We start from the raw sequence: 9309 nt of genomic DNA, 5'->3' as shown, positions 1-9309 counted from the left end.
GAGGCCTGGCCCAGGGAAGTCTCGAAACATTTCTGGCAGGTGAGCTGTGAGTACCCTACAGGGGGACGAGGAGCCACATGGGGCCGTCAGAGCCTCCCCTGTGGAAACACCTGACATCTCCAGCCACAGCTGACCCCAGAAGCCTAGCCACTAACGCCAACTCTTCAGCGCCCTCATCCCACAGGTGGGAAACCTGGCCCAGGCAGGGAGGGACACACACAGGTCTGCTATGAGCCTCTGGCTGTGCTGGGCCCCAGATCTGTCTCTGCCATTGAGGCCAGGACTCTGCCCCCGTATCAGCCACGAGCACTCTCAGCACATACCGGTATAAAATCGTGGCCCACAGGGTCACAGATGAGCTGTATGAACTTTGGACAGGGTTCCGCCCACACCCCCATAACTCACAGTCAGGGCCTGCCAATTAGGCTTTCACGCGCACACTGCCTGGGCAGTCACGCTGGGTCCGGCACACCCAGCCTGCCACGGGGGCGAGCGGGTGGGGTGCACACCTGCTCTGCCCCTTGCTGGCCGCCCAGGCAGCCTGCCCCACTCTGTGGTGAGCAAGCATGGGAAGATAAGCAGGGGGAGACCGGGAGAGGGACCCTGGCAGCCAGAACTCACAGATACCCGTTCTGTCCCACTGGATGCAGCCGCAGTCCTCCCCCCACCCCGCAGATTGTTGCCCCATGGCTGGTCCCAGACTGGGAGCAGCGGCCATGGGCGCCTCTTCCAGCGACCCCCAGCCTGCCCTGCTGTCCTTCTGTGCATCCCACCCTGTCTGCTGGACACAGGAGCGCAGCCATCTTGACCAAGCCACAGGTGCGGGGACCCAGGCAAGTCGCTTTCTCATGGGGAGTAATGAAGGTTGGGCTACAGGGAGCGGCCAGGAGGCACTGAGGGTCTGGGGAGAAGGGGCTGCACCAGCCCCAAGGGCTCAGGGAGAGGCCTCGTGCAGGCGCAGCAGGAGAGCAAGAAGCTTGAACGTCAGTGGGGAGGGCAGTAGGAGTAGGGGTGTGAACGCGTGGCGTGGGGATGGCAGCAACCCCGCCACCTTGCTGACGCGCCTTCACGCCCGGGTGGGGGTGGGGGCGGGGGTGACAGCCGCTTTGGACCCCTCTGGGGGAACACAGTGGGTCCCCGCAGGGCAGGGCGGCAAAGGACCTGGCATCAGAGCTTCCTGCAAGTGAGGAGCTGAGCCAGCGCCCCAGCGGCGGTTCCTCCTACCCGCGTTAACTCAGCTCCTGCCTGTGGCCCACTTAGGTTTCCTCCACGGTGCCCTGCAAGCAGCCCTTTGTTCTTCCCGTGAGGAGATTCCCTCTGGGGGGCAGACAGGCTCCATCCCCCTCCCCTCCCCTCCGCTCCCTCCCGCTGTGCAGCCATCCCATGGGCCAGCCCATCAGCAGCCCCCACTCCCCACCAACCTTGCAGTGTCCTCCACAGGGCATTTGGCCTGACCCCTAGTTCTGCCACAGGCCTGCCAGGTGGCCCAACACCTCAGACACTTGCCCTCTGCCTCAGCTTTCTCATCTGTGTGGCACAGATCATAATGTTCCTGGCTCTGTGGAGTTGGCATAAGGTCTGAGTGGGTCAATGCCAGGGAAGCCTCTGGTGGCCCTCAGCCCAGGTCCTGGCCGTCTGGATGCCTGGGCACATGTGAGCTCCTGGTATGTCTGATTTGTGACTGATGTTATAGACAGATGCCGGGCACCAGCACCGACAACATGTGGGTGCTGCCCTCAGGGTATCTCTGGGGCGCAGAAGGGGACAGACAGGCTCAAAGAGCTGCCTAACTATTGTTAGAAGGTTGTATGAGGAAGCAGAACATTACTCCTGGGATGTTGGAAATGTTTCCCAGAAAACGGTCATCTGGGCTGGGTGCTGAAGGATGAGTAGAAGTTTGTCAGGCAGAAACAGTATGAATCTAACAGGGCTGCGGAAGAAGGTATCCACATCCCGCTCCTATGTCACTTTCTGCCCAAACTCCTGTTCAGCCCATAGCATACAGAGGTTTGCCCCGGCCCCCACCACCCTGCCCCCCACTCCTTTCCCTGCACACACTCACATACAGTCCCACACTTTCTCACACTCACAGTCAAGAAGAAACTTCATTGTGCCACCCTCCACCCCCACCCTCAGAACCCAAAACCTCCCCCACTAAAGCACATAGGAAACTCGGTGATGAGATGCTGATGCTTGATGGTGACATCAGTGAGTGGCCTTGTGCAAAACGACAGCACTGTGCTTCCAGGGCGTCCCTCCCACAAGCTGCCAGGCCTCACCACCATGTGCTCTGTGTCGGTGGAAGACACGGAGAGGCCCGCTGCCTGGGTGCTGATGAGAAGCAGGGGCCGTCGGGGTGGTTGGGGAGAGCCCCTGTTCTCCTTGGCTTATCCACCTGGTCTGATCTGGGGAGGTAGAGCCACTGCTGGAGGCCCTTTGCAGGCCTCCCATCACAGCAGGACCACATCTGAGCACCTTGCCTGGCATTCCAGGCCCATCAGGGTGCTGCCCCATGCCCACAGCCACCATCTCTCCAGATGCCCCCTCACCTCTGCCTCCAGCCCCTCTGCCTGGCAGGTAGCGTCCCCATCCTTCAAGATGTCCTCCCCACCCCCTTGCCCCTGCCCCAGCTGCCTCCTCTAGCTCCCCAGCCGGCGCTCGCCTTTCTCTGCACTCAGCCAGGTCTGATCCCCGCCCTGCCCACACTGTGAGCTACTTGCTGGCAACAGCTAGCACATGGCTGCGTTGCACTGTGTTTGTTGAATGAATGAATAAGTGAGTAGTGAATGATAGAGTGGCTGAGCTGAGGGGCTCTTGGAGATCATTTGTACTATTGGGGGAAACTGAGGCCCAGAGCAAGAATGTACCCCCCCTCCCCCGTGCTGCTGTCAAGCTTGCCAAGCAGTGGGACAGAGCTGGGCCTAGACCTTGAGCTCCTGACCCCCGTCCATGCTTTTCCCTCCTCAGCTGATTGTGGTGAAGGCCCTGGGGGCTGGGGGTCCTGCCCTCACCACAATGGCCTGTGCCCTCCTCTGGGGTTCTCACTGCCCCCCACCTTCCTCTCCAAAGGAGATTCCTAGCTGTCCCTTCTCCCTCTCTGATACCTGCCCCTCGGCTGAGCTACAGGCTTTGCAGAACAGGTGGGCAAGCAGGTTGGTGGTCATGGCCAGGGGCTTCTCCTTGGGGGCCTGCTGCTCCTTGGTCCTCCCCGCCTCACACAGCCTGGGCACTCAGAGGGGCCTCATACCAGGGTGGACAGCAGCAGCCCCAGCCCCATCATTGCCACAGCTGAGGGACGCAAGCTCGCCTCAGCCGCTGGGCATGCCTGCGGTTTGACTCCCAGAAGTGCCAGGAGCTCTGTCTTGGTTCAAACTAAGCTCTTACTCTTCGTTCGCTGTGTGACCCTGAACAAGTCACTCCACCCCAATGGGCCCCAGTTTGCCCCCAGTGAAATGGGCACTCAAGGCTGACCATGTGGAAATAACATATGCAGAGGTTGGCCCATGGAGCACCAGGCATGTTGCTTGTGGGTTTTAGCACCCACCGGCCCTCTAAGGTCTGAGCTCCAGGGCCCATCCTCCATCCACACCATGACAGACATGGGAAGGCTTTCTGGTTCATGAGGTGGGGCTGCCTGGAGCGGAGGGCCAGGAGATGCCCTGATAAAGCATAATGGCATTGTGCCCTCTACCACTGAGCCCCCTCATACTGAGACTTTAAAGCCATTCCCTTTTCAGTTCATCCATCCATCCATCTACCCTTGTGCCCACCCATCCCTTCACTCAGTCAGCAAACATTCACAGAGGGGCTTGGGAGAGCCGTGACTGGAACCAGCGATGGGTCCGCCCCCTCCAGGAGGGCACAAGAGGCGCAGGGAGATGACCCCGCCTCCATCCTGGGTCCCACCCCATTTCTCCGATGGGAAAACAGATGCAGAGGCTCCAGCACAAGAAAATACACCATCTGTACTTTGCCATAACCAAGAAGAAGGAGGGGTGCTGAAGGTCCAAGTGTGGAGGCGAGGTGGGGTCTGTCCTTGGGGCCCCCGACATGCCCTGGCCCTAGCCGTGGGGGTGCGCTGCTCACCAGCCTCCCCCGGTGACCCTGGGCCAGCGCAGGGCTGGGAGGCCTTGGGCATATTGCCTGTGTTGGGTGATGGCTGCTGTATTTACAGGGCTTGAGGGGGTAAAAACCAAGGGAAGGGAGTCGTGGGAGTGACCACAGAGCGCAGGGCAGTGCAGTCTCTACCCTCCTACCAGGAGTCACGGCCAGGGGACAGACAGGAGGCAGCAGAAGTGAGCCCAGGACAACATGCAGGCCTGTTGATGGGTGTCAGCAGAGCCACATGCCCAGCTAGAAACAGGGTCCTCACAACCCCTACCCAGGCCTCCCTGGGACAAAGGCCAGTGGATGTCCACTGAGGCAGGGGCTTAGCCTGGGCCCAGGGCTGGGAGGTCTCCTGTAGTCCTGACCCCCTGCCGGACCAGGGCTCAGGCCCCGTGTGGGAACCTGTGTGGATTTGGGTGTGTCCCCATCAGGCATCCCACAGTCTGGATCTGTCCCCTCCTGCCCCCCACCGCCCTGCATGCCCAGGCAGTGCTGCGCAGGGGGTGGGAGCCTTGCCGACCCTCCCTGTCTGGGCCTCCCACCCCTGTCCCACAGAGAGTCCGGCCTCCTCCCCAGCTATGTCCCATCATCTAGTTTTGCTTTGAGCTCAGCTGCTGACAGTCAACCCCACGTAAATCCGAGCATTCAGGAGGAGCCAGGTGAGTGGTGAGCAGCACGTCCCCACCTGCGAGCGGCCTGCAGGGTGTGAGCAAGGCTCGGCAGTGGGGGCTTTGCTGCCAAGCCTGTCCCCCTCCCCACACCACCTGTGGTCTGCAGTGGCTTCCGGAGACACTCCCAGATTCCGCTTCAGGCTGAGTGTGGGGAAGTTGGGGCTCCTATGGCCAGGGTCCTCCCTGAACTTAAACCACCTGATGATGTAAACTGGCCTGTTGCTGGGCTGCCGCCTCCACACCCGTAGGCAATAAGCTATTATTGCTCTATACAGTGAGCTCGGCCCAGGCCTCTGGGTGGAGGCAGAGACGCTAGTGCCTGACCTGCCGCCGGAGAACAAGCCGGGTAATGAACCCTTTCACCCCAAGAATGTTTTGCTGTTAATTTCTTCAGTCACACTGAATCCATAGCGAACTTGCTCGGGACTGAAACCCATTCGCAAGACACCAAGGCACCCCGCCCCCTGCCAGCTCCCTCTGTGGGACTGGCCCTGGCAAAATGGAGCTCCTGTGCCACCCACAGGGTAGCCCACACCCCAGAATGGGTTGACATGTGCTGCAGAGGCCTGGAACCCCTTGCTGAGAAGGGGCAGCTCTGCAGGGCCACTCCAGCTCCTGTGGGCTGGCAGAGGCAGCAGGAGAGGGGCACGCTGAGCAGGCTCTCCCTCCACCCAGCCCTGCTCCCTCTCCAGAGCTGTTCCTGGCACCTTCCCCCGGGGCATTTCCAGCAGGCATTTCAGTCTCCTCCCAGCCAGTCCCTTTCCTGGGGGATCCCATCCTGCTGCTACCTGTCCTTTTCTTCCTCTTTTCTGCTGTGGCTACTACCTCAGTGGCTCCAGGGCACCAGCTTTTGTACCACAGACAGGAGCTTGTCTGAGAGCTCAGAGCTGAGGAGCGAGATGGGGCACTTCCAACACCACGCGAGCTCCTGGATTCACCCAGACCTGAAGCAGGAACTGCCAGCAATTTATGGGGGCCGATTCCTTTCTGCTGGAACATGCCTGAGCTGGGTTTTCTTCCCCTCTGAGTCAAGGGCTCCATCTGGCTTGGCTGTGAGAAACTCTGTGAGCTGGGAGGTGCCTTGTAAGCAGGGCAGTTTGGGAAACCAAAGGCTGCCTGCTACATTGTGAGCGCTAGACACAGCTCAGGGCTGTGAGCTACAAGGAATCTGGGAAACGAGCTGCTGTATCCTGGGAGGTCATTTCTGACCATCATGGCCCACCAGTCCCGGCCCCAGGAAGCAGTGAGGGGGCATGCGTCCCCAGGGGAGGGTCAGGGAGGAGCCCCCAGAGGCCTGGGTGGCCTGCCTAGGCTCTGCAGGAAGGACAGTGGGATTTCCAGGGTTGGCCCCTCCCTCCCTGTGGGGAGCAAGAGGTCAAGAGCAACTGGGCCAGTGTAGGGCAGAGCCGGTGGGGGGGCCAGGAGCAGGGCCCGGCCAGGACATTGTTTGGGGAGCACACCGCCCCACCACATCAGCCTACCATGGGGACCTCCTGTCTGTGTCACCACCCACTGAAGGCCCCTCACCCTACACTGTGCCTGGCACCCAGCCCCCTAAGGGGCTGACCAACACCAGATACCACTCTGTTGGCAGAAACCAGGGTTCCTGGCCAGCTGACCCTGACATCCCCCACCGTGGACCCTACGTGGGCACCATGCCCTCCCTCAGCCCAGCCTGCCCCAGCAGGGGTAGGAGCTGCACCACCAGGTGGCCTTCTGGAGCTTGCTGTCCATGGAGTGGGAATCAGACCCCCTCCTTCTAGAGACGGGGGCCAAGGCTCCTAGAGGGTAGGTGACTAACTGCCGTGACAGAGGGACAGACCCTCCTGCTGTGTCAGTGCTGGGACCTGCCCTGGCTCCGTCTGCTGAGGGCCCAGGCAAGATGCTGTGGGCACTGCCAGCCCTCAGGGCTCTCCCTGCAGGGCAGAGCGGGGGCTCCAGCAGGGGGGCTGGTGTGGGAAGCACAGCCTGCCACGATCGTGCAGAGGTGTGCCCACAGCTCTGAGCAGTGTGGCCACACCTGGGAGGTGAGAGAGGTGCTGTGAGGGGGAGAAAGAGGGTGGGCCCCCTTGGAGTTAACGGGTGAGAGGGCGGGGCGGGCACGGGGGCAGGTCCAAGGGCAGGAGCTGGGACAGCAGAGACAGCAGGACTCCGGGCGGGGCCGGGAGAGGGCGCTGCTCAGGCTCTGCCTGCTGGGGCAGCCCCAGGACACCGTACTGGCTCAAGGCCAGACCCCAGGCAGAACTCAGAGGCAGAGAGGAACTGTACTCAGGCCCTCAGCTCTCCTAGCCTGGTCCCCGCCTTCCCTGTGGGGCTCACCTCGCCTGCCTTTCCAGAGCCCCTGAGGCCTCCCTGGGTCTCTGTCTTGATGGTGTGGGAGCTCTCGGCAGACCACCCACCACCAATCCCCCTGGGCATTCTGGGTCTCACCCTCAGTGCCACCCTGGCCTTAGAAGGGTCTCCTGGGAGGTTGGGCTGCTGTCTTCCCAGTGGCCCTGGAAAACATTCTGAAGCCTTCCTGGCAGATCTGAAAACGCCCAGGGCTCTGCAGGACAGTCCCCAGGGTCCCAGGCTTCTGCCTCCCGACATCCACCCACACTACCCCTAGAATTCAAAGCCATTCCTTTCAAGGGGAGGCATCTCAGGGCCCACTGGGCACCCCGTGATGCACTGCCTATGTGCTCACCCTACCCCCAACCCCCCGGCTGGGCTCACACTCCAGGTCTTCCAGTGCCCTCTTTGACCTTTGACCTCACTCCCTAGGCACACCCAGCCACTGCCCTGCTGGGCCCCTCAAGGACACAGGCAGCCTGGGGCCTTCAGCATTTGTCCGTTTGTCCTCTCCAGCATCCTGGGTGCCCACAAAACCCCAGCACAGGTGTGCACTCCCAGCCCTCACACAGCAGAGGGGGTGGGTACCCAGGACCTTGCTGATGTCAGGACCCCAATGCACAGGGCTCCTCTCCTGGAGGGGCTCAGCCCCTCAGCGTCCCTCCCAAACTGCCCAGGCTGTGCAGTTATTATAAAAACGTTCCAATAAGTAAAGGCAAATACTCTTGAAACAAACAGAAATATAGAAAGTCTCAGAAAAAAAAAAAAGGGTGAGAAGATGTAAATAAGAAGAAAGTGGAAACATTAGATCTGAAAAATACATAACCAAAATAAAAATACTCACGGTACAACTCCCACTATAGCAGAACGGAGATGACAGAAGAAATAGCCAGGGAACATAAACCTGGATCAGTAGAAAGAGTCCAGTATGAACAGGAGGGTAGGAAAGAGTCAAAGAAAATCAGAGTCTCAGAGACCGGTGGGTTACTATCTGGAGATCTAACATTCATGAACGAGGGTCCCAGAAGGAGAAAGAGTATGATGCAGAAAAAGATATTTGGGGAAAGAATGACTGAAATTTCCTCCAATTCAGTAAAATACACAAACCTACAGATTCAGTGTGAAACCAAGAAATTCATTCTCAGACACATTGGAATCAAACTGCTAAAACCTAAAGACAAAGAATAAATGCTTGAAAGTAGATGAAAAAATTCCGAGTTATTTAGAAGGGGGAAATTATCCAACTGACTTTGAATGTCTCATCAGAAACCCTGGAGGCCAGATGGAAGTGGAATAGTGTTTTCCAATTGCTGAAAGAAAAGGACAGAATTCTGCATCCAGTGAAAATAGCCTTCAGGAAGGAAAGCAAAGTAAGATGTTCCCAAGTGGAGGAAAACTAAAGAGAACTTTCTGTGCTGACTCCACAACTTCTCATGAGCCTATCATTGTTTCAAAATAAAAATTTTTTAAAAAGTACAAATGCTTGAACAGACACTTCACTGAAGAGGGTATTTGGATGATAAATAAGTGCATGGAAAGATGTTCAACACCACTAGTCATCAGGGAAACACAGATTCACACCATGATGAGATACCATGTCAGCCCTGTGAGAACGGCTCAGATACAACATAGGGGTTAGACCAGGTGCGGTGGGACTGTGGGCAACGGGGGCTCTCATACGCTGTGGGCTGGAGTGCAGAATGGGGTGGGTACTCTGGAAAACAGGAGACATACACGCCCCTTGGGCCCCAGAGGACGCTGCTAAGTGGGCATCCACCCCACTTAGGTTCACCCAAGTGAAACACAAACTCCCGAGACCTTTAGTTGAATGCTCATGGCACCTTCGTTTACAGTAGCCCTAAACTGGAAACTACCCAGTGTCCTTTAGGGGACGATGATTAAGTGAACTGGGGTACAGCCATGCGTGGAACAGTGCCAGCAGGAAAAATAAACTTTTCATACATGCAGCAGTTCAGACAGGTCTCAATGGCATTGTGCCGAGTAAAAGAAGCCAGCCTCTGAAGGCCGGGGCTGTATGGGCCCATGGACAGGACGCCCTCCAAAGGACAAGACTGTAGTGATACAGGATGGCCAGGAACTTGAGGTCAGGGACCGTGTGATGACCGACACCTTTCTTTCTTGCTGCCTCTCTGATCAGGTCTTTACTCAAACTCAGCCGATCTTTGTGGAATAAGCACAT

The 9309-nt window shown here is 58.5% G+C and overlaps 1 long non-coding RNA gene across 8 annotated transcripts; it reads left to right on the top strand.

Annotated features, from left to right (window-relative positions):
- The first annotated feature begins 205 nt into the window (after nucleotides 1–205).
- On the top strand, nucleotides 206–8577 carry LOC108390239 (uncharacterized). Of its 8 annotated transcripts, XR_012128604.1 has the most exons (5): nucleotides 206–833; nucleotides 1261–4766; nucleotides 5054–5124; nucleotides 5609–6566; nucleotides 8376–8577. It is a non-coding gene; the product is annotated as an uncharacterized lncRNA (long non-coding RNA). The 8 variants fall into 8 exon arrangements; XR_012128601.1 differs by having other exon boundaries at nucleotides 5054–6566; XR_012128605.1 differs by having other exon boundaries at nucleotides 1261–5124; nucleotides 5640–6566.
- Nucleotides 8578–9309: the final 732 nt, after the last annotated feature.

The sequence above is a fragment of the Manis javanica genome, chromosome 2, assembly GCF_040802235.1.
Source record: "Manis javanica isolate MJ-LG chromosome 2, MJ_LKY, whole genome shotgun sequence".
Taxonomy (NCBI): Eukaryota; Metazoa; Chordata; class Mammalia; order Pholidota; family Manidae; genus Manis; species Manis javanica.
This window is presented reverse-complemented; position numbering and strand designations above follow the sequence as displayed.